The sequence below is a fragment of the Alosa pseudoharengus genome, unplaced genomic scaffold (genome assembly GCF_046254945.1).
Source record: "Alosa pseudoharengus isolate Yale_2024_CS ecotype anadromous, Long Island Sound unplaced genomic scaffold, YU_APseudo_1.1 YU_APseudo_1.1_scf_21, whole genome shotgun sequence".
NCBI classification, from domain to species: Eukaryota; Metazoa; Chordata; class Actinopteri; order Clupeiformes; family Clupeidae; genus Alosa; species Alosa pseudoharengus.
Window position 1 is genome coordinate 51,180 of NW_027468674.1, and position 14,217 is coordinate 65,396.

Genomic DNA, 14,217 nt, shown 5'->3' on the forward strand with positions numbered 1-14,217 from the left:
CACAAACTCGTCAGCAAGAACAGCGGCTTTCTCGAGAGACTCGGCCCTCTGTTCGCTGACGTACATCGCCACGGAATCAGGGAGACAGTTTTTGAACTCCTCAATGAGAATTAGTTGGCAAAGCTGGGCATAATCGGTGACATTTTGTACTGCGCACCAACGCGTAAAGAACTGCTCTTTTTCTCGGGCGAATTCTATGAAGGTCTGCCTGTCTGTTTTACGGTAGCGTCTGAACCGCAACCTATACGCTTCAGGCACAAGCTCATAAGCTCGAAGAATAGCAGTTTTTACTCCATCGTAATCTGCACTCTGTACTACTGACAGGGACGAGTATACTTGCTGGGCCCTTCCCACCAGCACACACTGGAGAAGGAGTGGCCAAGCAACCTTGGGCCAAGATAGAGAAGTGGCAACGCGTTCGAAATGGACAAAATAGCGGTCCACATCCTTTTCATTGAAAGGAGGGACGAGTTTAATGTTTCTAGCAACATCAAATGACCTTCCTTTTTAGCAGCCAATTGTAACCTAGCAATCTCCAACTGAGAAGCAAGCTCTTGCTCACGGGCTTGTATCTTTAACTCCTGTAGTTTTAACTCTTTACGACATGCCAATTCTTCCCTACGAATCTCTAATTCTTCAAGATCTTTACGCAGCTGTAGCTCTTGTATTTTTGGATCGACACGATCGGGGGATTTGAGTCGACGCGGAGTCTTTGGCGGAGATTTCTTACGAGGAGTCAGAGGATGACCTCCACCAGCCCCATCAGGTGATGGGTCACCATCATCTGACTCTTCAGTCAGAGCAGGCGGACTTTCAGGCTGAGGAATGATACCCTTTTCTACCAGACCATCGATTAAGACACCTAACGCTGAATGCTTTTTACTAGGGCTGTCAATCGATTAAAAAAAATTATCTAATTAATTACATACTCTGTGATTAATTAATCTAAATTAATCGCATATATAATTTTTGCTGTGAAAGTATTTTAAATATTTTAATTCAAATGAATCATTGAATAATCAGCATTAGTGACATTAAAGTTCAAAAACTCTTTTATTATTATTTTCACTGTTCAAATAATGGCCATAATAATCTATGATATGACCTAATATGCTGAGGAATTCAACAGTGCTTCAGGAAGTTTTTTTTTCACATACAAGGCATTTCAGGCCACAGATATAACCTAGGGGACACAATTAAAATAAATTAACACTCCCCTCAATGTCAACACTTATTTCTTTGCATTGATGTGCGACTATAGTTGATGAACTCCGGTGATATGCACCATCAGGCCATTTTTTAAAAGTAAATGTTCCAATCAATGATCCAGGCAGCACATTTTCTTCTCTCCTTCATTTTACAGTCTAATTTTTACTGACTAGAATGGCTCGGGGTCAAAGGTCATACGGAAACGATTAATCTGCACAATTTTTTTTAATCAGTTATTTTTTCTCAAATTAATTAATCGAAATTAATCAGTTATTTTGACAGCCCTACTTTTTACGCTTTACCTCGTATGAGAGTGCAACTCCGTAATGAGTGAGATGATGGAGACCCTGTCGTCTAATTCCCCATCAAAAAATTCCCCATGTTGACAGCTGCTTGACTGGACGGTAGAAAGAATATGCCTGACGATTTCCCCCCCCTTGACCTTCAAATACTATGCAGCTGTGTTGATGTCACCCTGGTGCTGGGTAGTGTACTCCACGTCAGGTGGGGGAGAGGAAGGGGCACAGCCCTAAACTATCAGCAAGCTGGTTTACAGAGTGTATGATTAGTCTACAAGACCTTCCATCTTCTCTTCCCCTCTCCCTCTAACGCAGGCACGTGACAGAGGGTGCGCTGCAACCTGCATTCCCGCAACAAGCGCATCAAGTGAGCGCGCTTTCAGCTCAGCTGGTCAGGGGCTGGAGGCGCGTCGAAATAGATTAAATCTTGGTGTATTCCATTCTCTTTTTACACAGTGCAGCCAAACAGCTAACCTAAATCAAACAGGATCGTCTATACAGATGCATTTTTGTTAAGTTTGTGGATGCCTGTTATAGGCCTAATGATAATTTCAACTTTCTTTCATTAGACAGATTTCTGGTTCAGTTCATAAAAATGTAAAGTTTAGGCAACAGACAGATATCAAGGGTTTAAACCGATTGAACACGTCTGTGTCAATGTGTGTGTGTTTGCGGGCGTGCGCCCGCAGAGAGAGAGAAAGAGAGAGAGAGTTCATGATGTAGCCTATTACTTGTGTTTTACCTCTAAATGCATCAATAAAGAATTAAGGATCTTTCAGTTTGTTTATTTATTTAGTAGGTCGAGCCTAAGCTAGATTCAGTTTCAATTAATCCAACATGCTATTGAGCCAAGCCTAGAGCAACAACTCTTTGTTGAAGCATATAGCCTACAGTGCAAATTCTTGTTTCAATGTTTAGTTAATGAGAAAACATTATCTATACCTCAATATGAACTACAAAGGATAGCCTAGGCCAGGGATTCCCTAAGAGCTGCCACTAGGGGGTACGCGAGATGAAAAGGGCAATGTCGGAAATGTGCAAGAAATTATTAATTAATTAATAATTGAATTAGTTCATAAATAACAAATAATTTCTAATAGGGTTATAATGATATGGAAACGTAGCCTGGAAAATCCAGACCCTGATAATCTAGAAAGATTAAGGGTCTGGCAAAGAACAATGTAATGGCTCGAGGGGCGGCAACAAGCATGCATTTAAAAATCTCACTGCACGCAATTGGATAACACTATATCATGTTTACTCTGAATGATTTCGGACTTCGACGCAATCGGATAACACTACGACCAATGTGTACTGTCCTCCAACGTTGCAGCGCTGTCTTCATCAGTTTAGCTGTTTCCCCGGAATGTTGGGGTAAAAGTAACGTGCATCATTGCTCTTTGCCAGAGTGTCTCGCAGAGCTATGTTTAGCTCTGTGATTTAGTTCTGATTTTGTGTGATTTAGCTCTATGTTTTCATAAAAAAATAAGCTACCCACAATGCATATGATTTCCTGCGGGCAGCTAGAATATCTGGCGTGTTAGTTTCGAGGAAGTATAGGCTATGTAGAAGGCTAGGCAAACATGGAAAACTGTCTAAAAACAGGGACACTATCCAAAAGGACTAATTGAAGCAATCGAAGAAGAGAAGCGAGAGAAACAGAGCAGGAGACAGGTAACGATGGGATGGGGGCAGAAAGATGGAGGTGGAGCGCAGGGGGGTAAAAAGAAGGACGAGAGAAAAGACTGCGGGAAGAAAACAAAAGTGATGAGGCATATAGGCATCGGCTTCAAGTGGATTGGGAGGGGGGGGGGGGGGGCTGGGTCAGTGTCCCCACCAAAGCTCAGACCAAACCTATGCCCTTGAGTGGTGGCGACATAATGACTCAAGACAAAAAAGTGGTTGGTGCACATCCCCACCATCCCCCACCTAAACTGATGCCTAAGCACTAAAGTGTTACTGAAATATTATGCTCAGTGCATTGTTCTATTTTTTTCTCCACAGATATATGTCTCTAATCAATAATGGGGGGTGACGTCTCGAGGTCCAACACCTATGTGGCCAATGCCACAAACAACTACATCAAACTATCCTATGAGGTGAATAAAATGAGGATGGGAACTATGGAATCACAATGTAATGTCAGTGCTTCTTTGTCAAATAATTCTTCACAAATTTCCGGTGGTTATGGCCAAAACAACAGTTACAGTCGTGATTCTCTTGTGCGTTCCATAAGAATTCCGCCCAAGGAAGTGATCAATATCAAGGGTGAGGGGGAATTGTATGTCACCATCCTTATCGAGAAAGGCATCTGTAATTGTAAGCGCTCAGGGTTTTTGAAGTCTATGTGTAAGCATAAATGTCGGGGAAAAGATCCGGTAATAGCACATAATTTCTTCGTCCCCTGTGACAGATCGATTATTGTGACAGCAGAAAACCTCATCAAATTTCAGAAATATGGGTCCAATATTTGGATTGATGAATCCGGCAAAAGACATAATTATCTCTGATAGGCCTACATGTTACAATTCCTATATTTTTGTGCAGTGGATTAGGCTATTCAATCGCTATGCTGTTTCCATGGAGTTAGGCTTGTCGGTATTTACAGTTTTCCTAATTGCTTTTTCCTGCATAATGAAACTGGGATGCACACTATCCTACAAAGTAGTCGCCGGTTCTGCTCCTGCCTACTTGAATGACCTCATACAGATATACGCTACCTCCAGACCGCTGCGCTCCTCAGACGAACAATGTCTAGCTCTACCACCGGTACACTCAGGCCAATCCAAACTTTTCTCATCTGTTGTTCCTCGTTGGTGGAACACACTGCCAGTTCCTACAAGGGCAGGGACATCCCTTAGAAAACATCTCTCATAGCACCACTTACAACAAGTCTTGCTGATGCTAGCACTTACCAGCCATCTTGAACTGACACTCAACTGTTTAAAAACAGCACTCACTGATGCACTTATTCTTACTGTACTCTACCGTTTTTAAATTGTCCTAAAATTGTTGAGAGAATTGCTTTAAAACGTAACTGTTACCATGTTGTTAGTCGCTTTGGTTAAAAATGCGTCAGCCAAATGTAATGTAATAATCACCTCCAAAGCACAGCTGAAGTGATCTCTTGCAAATGCATAATGTACATACTTTTCTATTGGGTTCACTCATTTTTCACACTCTTGCATCATTCAAGCAGCCCAGATGCCATTGGTTTCACAATGGCAAACATAAGCAAGCAATCTCCTCACAACTGTTAGAAATTACCTCCATTAGTGTGAAAACACCAGTGTCCCTATGACACTCCTACCCACAATCATTCAATCTGCAATCAGTCTGTATCCATCCATAAAGGTGTGTTGCTCTCTGCAAGATGAGAATATGTAGCCTAATTGTTGTGACAGAGTGGACTGAATATGTACCTATGTATTTGAACTTTTTTGGTTACTCTATTCCTATGTAATAGGTTTCATTTGGTTTCTTTTCTTTTCTGAGTATTTCAGTTTACCGCCAAAGAATGAGAAAATAATGGTATCAATACATTTTGCTTCAAAGTATTTGTAATATGGGTTTTATAGTAATTCAGAGGCAGGTAGCACAAAATGCAAGCAAGGATGCTCTGTTGCAAATTGATAGCTGTATTTTATTGTCAATTGTGTAATGATTGATTGGAAAAATGTATTCATTTGGCCACAAGTTGTGTTGTTTGAAGGAAATATTTGTTTTTGTTACATGTTTTGATGGGATTAGAACCTTTTGCCAACAAAATGTGTTTATTTGATGTTATTTGTGAGATTGTAACCGATTTTGGTTTCGGAGAATTGCTTCTGTCAAGTTTTATGCTTTTCCTGTGTTTTGGATATACTGCCTGGATCTTTTGTGCCTTGCCCTTTTGTGTTTGACTGTGTTTGACTTTATCCTTGGATTGTATCTATTGTGCTTTCTTTTTTTTTTTGGTTGCTGGTAAAAAATAAAAAGTGAACTACGCATGTAGTTTATGTTCAAGTTCAAGTAGTTTTATTGTCATGTACTGTACTTATAAAATTAATTATATGTAATGAAATTATTCAGCTCAAGAGCAACTTAAAAAATAATAAATTAAAAGCAGTAATTAAAGGAAAATTCTGGTATTTAGCACTTTGAGACCATCTTCTGGTTTGTTTTAGATGAACTAAAGTGGTGGACACCGAAATTTTGACGATTGGTCCTGTCTCGACTTTTCTGACTGGTTTTGAATCGCCTTTGACTAGTCAGAGTGGCTGCCTACAGACATGCTCAAACATGTCCTAAAACAACCCTTAACGTTCGTTTTCAAAACTGCAACTCACCGAGTGGTTAGTGGTGTTCGTTGGTTATTTAAAATCAAATGTATCGGCGTAACGTATGATTTCCAGCCGTTTGCCATTGTGGAACTATTTTTTCAGACACCTCACAACCGCGTATAAACTTCCGCTCAATATTTGAGCCTGAAGCATAGACGGTGGCGCAGTAATATCAACTTGCAATGAGCCCACCAAGAAAAAAAAGGTTAGTATAAAAAAACTGGTCGGGTGTCACTCCCGGGATGTTTTTTGGGGGCCAAGCAGCGAAGCTGCGAAGGCACCCATTGTGTTTGTTAGTTTTCTGATTGGGGGCCTAGCAGCGAAGCTGCGAAGGCACCCATTGAGTTACTATTTTTTTTTGCTATTATTGGGGGCCTAGCAGCGAAGCGCCACTCTAGCGCCACCAACAAGCCAAAGTTGGACGTACGTTCACGCACGTAACTTTTGACCTGTTGACCCGATTGTCAAAAATTAGGTATTGTTGGAATCCTTGGCCCATGCCGAGTTCAACGCATCCTATGACGTCATTTTCCGGATTTTATCCAAAGTGAAACTAAAGTTTCACGCCTCACATAGTTTGTCCGATTTTCACGAAACTTAGTATATATGATCTTCAGACCAAGCCGCATAAAAGTTATCCCTTTTCGTCTTCGGAACTAAAACCGCTCTCCTGTAACAGCCAATCGAAATGTGTGGCTTCGCCGCCAAACAGGAAGTTAGCTCATATCTCCGCAACCATTTCATGTATCATAATCAAACTTAGTACGTAGACTCATGACTCCATTAGGAGGATGTTCAAATACTTTAGTGACCTTTGACCTCTAGGGGGCGCTGCAATTAGGAACAATGTGTTTTGGCCTGTAGCTGCTGTTGTGTTTGGAATTAAAATGTACTAGTGGGGTCTGTTAATACAGTCAGAGGTCCTTAGGCTGACACAAGCAAAACTGTGATGTCATCCTAATTGATTCGGCCACCATATTGGATTTAATAAAAAACACCTAAAAGTTTTTACAGGTCAAAGTTTGTCCAATTGACACCAAATTTGACACACATAATCTTCAGTCCAAGCCTCAAAAAAGCTATCCCTTTTTGTCTTCAAACCTAAAACCTTTCGCCCATAACAGCCAATCAAAATTGGCGGCGAAGCCGCCAAACTGGATGTGAAGGGATATCTCAGTAATGCTTTCACGTATCAAAACCAAACTTGTTACATGGGCTCAGAACCCAATTAGGAGGAGGCTCAAGAAATTTGGTAAATTTTGACCACTGTGTGGACTCGTGACTACAACCTGAGGATGCACAATAAATTTGGTGACTTTTGACCACTAGGGGTGCTATAATTATCAACACTTTCTCGTATAGACACCAAACTTGTTACATGGGCTCAGAACCCAATTAGGAGGAGGCTCAAGAAATGTGGTAAATTTTGACCACTGTGTGGCGCTATAATCACAGGAAGTAGGCTCATATCTCAGCAATGCTTTCACATATAGAAACCAAACTTGGTATATGGACTTGGGATACCATCCTGAGGACACACAATACATTTGGTGACCTTCGACCACTAGGGGGGCGCTAGAGATACAGTAAATTAGCTCATATCTCAGCAACGCCTTTATCTATCAAAACCAAACTTGGTACATGGACTCGGGACCTGATCCTAAGGACCCACAATACATTTGGTGACATTTGACCACTAGGGGCTCTATGATTAGCAACACTTTCACCTATCGCAACCAAATTGGTATGTGGACTTTGGTTGATACTGCTCAACTACTTGGCCCCCACATTGCTGCTTGCAGCTATATTTGGGGGCCAAGCTGCGAGGCAACCCATAGTGATTCTACCTTTTGGGGGGCCTAGCAGCGAAGCTGCGAAGGCACCCATTGTTGGGGGCCAAGCAGCGAAGCTGCACGGCAACCCATAGTGTTTGTACCTTTTCTTATTGGGGGCCAAGCAGCGAAGCTGCGCGGCAACCCATAGTGATTCTACCTTTTCTTATTACAGTGCATGAAAATGCACTGTACTGTTCTTCCTAGGCAACATCTTATTATTACAGTGCATGAAAATGCACTGTACTGTTCTTCCTAGGCAACTTCTTATTACAGTGCATGAAAATGCACTGTACTGTTCTTCCTAGGCAACAACTTCTTCTTATTATTATTCCGCTTACCACTTTTTCCGTACGCTATTTCTCTTGAACAGTTTAACTTAGAAACTTCATTCAAACTTTGTAACGTAGGTATTCAAATGGACAAAGCTGCTATGTCTTTTCAACTTTGAAACTTTTATACTTTTTAAACTATTAAAGAAAAACTTTTTAAAAATCCCCATAGACTTAACATTGCCGATTGTGACATCATAATACGGCCGTTAAGCAATTAGAATCCTATGGCAGGTGTTCAGGCCACCTGCAGCCTCAGGCTTTAAGCATATAATCTGGGTCAATTAAGACTACACATCCTATTCAACTGTTTCCTCTGCCCAAAACTGTTTCAAAATAAAAGTCCTCACTACAATAATCCACTGTTAAACAATGTAACCCATTAAACTACTGAACTTTTTACATTCAACTTTTAAACGGTCTACTTTTAAACTATCATTAAACTATCTATCTATTAAACTAGCTGTCTATCAACAACTTTTAAACTATCTACATTCAACTTTTAAACTATATACATTCACTAGCTGTCTATCAACAACTTTTAACTTGTCATCAACTATGTCAACATTTTTCATCAACTATGACTCCTACCCACTGTAGCTAGTTAGCATGGTTAACAAAGTTAGCATGTTAACATTGTTAGCATTTTTAACAAAACTGCTAAAAATGATTAGCTAGGTTAGCTAAGTCACATGGTTAGCATAGTTAGCATGCTAGTTAGCATAGTTAGCATAACTACTAAAATGATTGGCTAGGTTAGCTAAGTAACATGGTTAGCATGCTAACATGTTAGCATGTTAGTTAGCATAGTTAGCATAACTGCTAAAAATGATTGGCTAAGTCAACTAAGTAACATGGTTAACATAGTTAGCATGCTAGCATGTTAACATGCTAGTTAGCATTTTTAGCAAAACTGCTACAAATGATTAGCTAGGTTAGCTAAGTAAGTAACATGGTTAGCATAGTTAGGATGCTAACATTTTTAGCAAAATTTCTAAAAATGATTAGCTAGGTTAGCTAAGTAACATGGTTAGCATAGTTAGCATGTTAACATGCTAGTTCACATAGTTAGCATAACTGCTAAAAATGATTAGCTAAGTTAGCTAAGTAACATGGTTAATATAGTTAGCATGCTAACATGCTAATTAACATTACTACTAAAAATGATAAGCTTGGTTAGCTAAGTCACATGGTTAATATAGTTAGCATGTTAACATTGCTAACATAGTTAGCATGTTTAGCAAAACTGCTAGAAAATGTTAGTTAAGTTAGCTAAGTAGCATGGTTAGCATGTTAACATTGCTAGCACTGCTATAAAACATTAAGTAGCATGGTTAGCAGAATTAAAAATCTTAGCATAACTGCTAGCAAACATTAGAGCCATTCCAACTTTCAGTTATCGTCAAATATCTACCTATACACAGCCATTAAACTATTTGAATATCAACATTCATTCAACTTCCAGTCTGTCAACCACTTTTAAACTATGTACCTTCAACCTTTAAACGGTCTACTTTTAAACTATCATTAAACTATCTATCAACAACTTTTAAACTATCTACTGTCTATCAACAACTTTTAAACTATCTACATTCAGCTTTTAAACAGTCTACTTTTAAACTATCAACTTTTATTAAGCTATGCAACCACCATGTCTATCCTAGCATCACCGTAGTAACCATTTCTGTATTATCTGCTTTAACTATACATGATATTTTACATCACAACTTTAGCATTTTCATGCACTGGTAATTCCTTGGAATTGCATTTCTAGTTATTATTATTCCGCTTACCACTTTTTCCGTACGCTATTTCTCTTGAACAGTTTAACTTAGAAACTTCATTCAAACTTTGTAATGTAGGTATACAAACGGATGAAGCTGCTATGTCTTTTCAACTTTGAAACTTTTATACTTTTTAAACTATTAAAGAAAAACTTTTTAAAAATCCCCATAGACTTAACATTGCCGATTATGACATCATAATACGGTCGTTAAGCAATTAGAATCCTATGGCAGGTGTTCAGGCCACCTGCAGCCTCAAGCTTTAAGCATACAATCTGGGTCAATTAAGACTACACATCCTATTCAACTGTTTCCTGTGCCCAAAACTGTTTCAAAATAAAAGTCCTCACTACAATAATCCACTGTTAAACAATGTAACCCATTAACCCTTAAAACCCGATTGACGCAAAGTGCGTCAAAAAACACATCCTTTCTTCTCTGTTACATTGCTCCGGAACGGTTCATCGCAGCGAGATGAAACCTTTATTGCACGACAGAGCAGAAGTGGGGCTTTCCAACGAGACTACACATATTGCATCATATTTACAGTCTATACTTCTCTGCATTCACCTGCACACACATTACTCTAGTTTGAATTACTCGCGAACCCGTGATCGCATCGATATGGCAAGCATATCAGATGAAAGAGGGGGCACAGGGCTATCCATTGGTACCATGTTCATCGATCCTTCTGGCTTATAAAACCAGACGAAGTGACTGCAAAATAATAACGTCATGTACACAAACCAACGCTGCACACTCATTACTCTCGTTTGAATTACTCGCGGACCTGTGATCGCATAGATATGCCACGCATGTCAGATGAAAGAGGAGACTCAGAGCTATCATTTGATACCAAGTACATCCTTCTGGGTTATAAAACAGACGAAGTGACAGCAAAATAATAACTTCATATAGTTGGACTTAACCCACGTTTTTGTCTGTTCTTGTGGCAAAGCATGTTTATAATCCAATGCTATCATGTGTTTCTCTATGGCAAAGCATGTTCATATTCCGGTTTTGAGATCCTAGCAAATTCCTGCATGGCATCCAATTCAAGGCTCACATTGCATCCCAATTTGTTCAACAAATAAACACCTTTTTTGCCTTTACTTTGTTCATGGCAATGCAGTAAAAAGTTGAGAATTATTATGACTGCATACACACAGGCACGCAGGCTAACACGCAACTTCGGGTCAAGTCAGGTCAGATCAGTTCATGTCACAGATATGGAGCGCAGAAAGGTCATTTTTCAACATCATGGCATTTATTTCCGTAAATCACACAGCAAATATCTCTGTAAATTGCTCAGCCCCAGAGTATCCCTCCAACATGGCAATTAAATTGCCAGATTCAGGACAGTCTGCCCTACACACACATTAAATGCATGTAGAGCTGTGAGCTTGCTGTGGTGAGATACATGTCGAAATATAAGAATTTTTATAATAAACTTTTTATATTTTAATTCTTTAAAAATCAAAATAAAATCAATGCTATATAATATATGTGTGTGGCACTTACAATGACCAGAATAAATCCTTATGAATAAAGGTAGTGAAAATGCCCTAAAAACAGCTTAGGGTTCTAAGGGTTAATACCTTGAGAGGTCCTTAGGCCGCCACATGCCAACATGTGACATCGACATAAATGATCCAACCGCCATACTGGATGTCATCAAAAACACTTGAAAGGCATCAAAGGTCACAAAGTTTGTCCGATTTTCACGAAACTTGACGCAGATGATCTTCAGACCATGACTCATAAATGCATTGCTTTCTGGAACCATATTCAAAACCTGTTGCCCGTGACGATCAATCAAGTGGAAGTGAAGTGATATCTCAGCAAGGCTTTCGCGTATTATCACCAAACTCAGTACATGGTCTCAGGACCCAATTACAAGGCTCGAGAAATTTGGTGCATTTTGACCACTGTGTGGCACTATAATCACAGGAAGTATAGTCATATTTCAGCAACGCTTTGACATAGAAAAACCAAAGTCAGTACATGGGGTCAGGACCCATAAGGATGAGGCTCAATAAATGTAATGACCTTTGACCACTAGGGGGGCGCTATAATCAAAGGAAGTGGGCTCATATTTCAGCAATGCTTTCACCTATCGAAACCCAACTTATTATATGGATTTGGAATGTTATCCTGAGGACACAAAATAAATTTGGTGACCTTCAACCACTAGGGCGGCGCTAGAGTAACAGAAGATTAGGTAATATCTCAGCAATGCTTTAACGTATCAAAAAAAAACTTGGTTCATGGACTCAGGACCACATCCTAAGGAGACACAATAATTTTAGCAACTTTTGACCACTAGGGGTGCTATAGTTTGCAACACTTTCTCGTATTGACACCAAACTTGGTACAAGGACTCGGGACCACATCCTGAAGACGCTCAATATATTTAGTGACATTTGACCACTAGAGGCACTATAATTATCAACACTTTCTCCTATCGACACCAAACTTGGTATGTGGACTTGTGACTACAACCTGAGGACGCACAATAAATTTGGTGATGTTTGAGGCATGCGTATGTGTTGGGGGCTATTGGGGTGTGTGGGAGAGGATGTTTATCTTTGTATATGTGTGTGTGTGTGGGATGGGGGGTTAATTGGGTGTGTGTATAATGTAACATTGGGTTCCCATGACAACTCCTGCTCAACTGCTTGGCCCCCACATTGCTGCTTGCAGCTATATTTGGGGGCCAAGCAGCGAAGCTGCGAGGCAACCCATAGTGATTCTACGTATTCTTATTATTGGGGGCCAAGCAGCGAAGCTGCGAGGCAACCCATAGTGATTCTACCTTTTCTTATTATTACACAACTTTCTTCCGCCATGGGAGTCTATGGCAGCCCATAGAACCGTACAGTAAAAAGTTGTGAAATTTTGCACATTGATTCGGGACAGTATAAAAATGAATTTGAGCAAGTTTTATGCCTGAACCACAGACAGTCTAGCGCCACCAATGGGTCAAAGTTGACATCGCATCCATGCAATTAACTTTTGAACCGTATGCCCGATTTCGAATATCGCAATATCTTTGGAAGTCTTGGATGAGGCCGAACTCAACGCACCCCATGACGTCAATTTCTGCCATGTTGGATCTGCCGCCATTGTATTTCATCAAAAACACTTAAAAGGCATCAAAGTTCGCAAAGTGTGTTCGTTTTTTACGAAACTTGACGCAGATGATCTTCAGACCATGACTCACAAATGCATTGCTTTTTGGAGCCATATTCAAAACCCGTCGCCCGTCGTGACCAATCAAGTTTGGCGGCAAAGCCAACGTGGACTCATGAACACATCCTGAATAGCTACAATACATTTGGTGTCTTTTGACCACTAGGGAAAACTATGACATGAATTAGGCTCATATCTTACTAACGCTTTCATGGATTGAAACCAAACTCTGTACATGGACTAAAGACCCAATCCTAATCCAATCCAGTCCAATTCAATCCAATCAACAATCACACGAAGTAGGCTCATATCTCAGCAATCCCAATCCAGTCCAATTCAATCCAATAAATAATCACTTGAAGTCGGCTCATATCTCAGCAATCCCAATCCAGTCCAATCAAATCCAATCCAGTCCAGTCCAATTCAATCTAATCCAATCCAATCAACAATCACATGAAGTTATGGTTATGGTTATGGATTTAGCAGACGCCTTTGTCCAAAGCGACACATAAATACAAAACAACATAATAATATTTAAAATTTAACAGGATACAGATTAAAATGTAGGTCAAATATAGTAAGGTATAGTAATAGTTGTAGTACACAATAATATCAATTCAATCAATAGCCTAATAAAAAAGCAATGTAAAAAAGGGGAAAGGCAATAATAAAACAATAATGTCAATTCAATCAATAATATAAAAACAATGACATGCTAAGACTACATTAAGGAGAATATCAATAATAAACAATAATGTCAAATTAATTAACAGCCCAATTAAAATAAAACAACATTATATAAACCATAACACATAAGCGCTTAAACAACTAAGTATATGTTGAATAGGAATGTCTTTAGACCCCTCTTAAGGCGAGACACTACAGGTGAATAGGGTAAAATTTTTAACAAGCAGATATCACTATGAAACTTGCCCAGTTGATTACTTACATTAATATGAGAAAAAAATGTATTACAAGTTTGCTGTAATTTAATGTTTACATATGCAAATTAGGCATTATCTAATTAAATATGCGCTAATTTGCATACATTTTAAGGCACGAAACCTGAGCATTGGATACAGCCAGGTTCAAAATTATGTTTTCATTGTGTTCAGATATTAGATGGGAAAACATCTACAGAGGGATTTATGAATATCTACTTTTGTTATCCTGTAAATCAGAAAATTATGTCACTAGCCCTAAAAAATCGCTTTTTTCCATGTTTTTAGGCATAAAATGTCATGTAA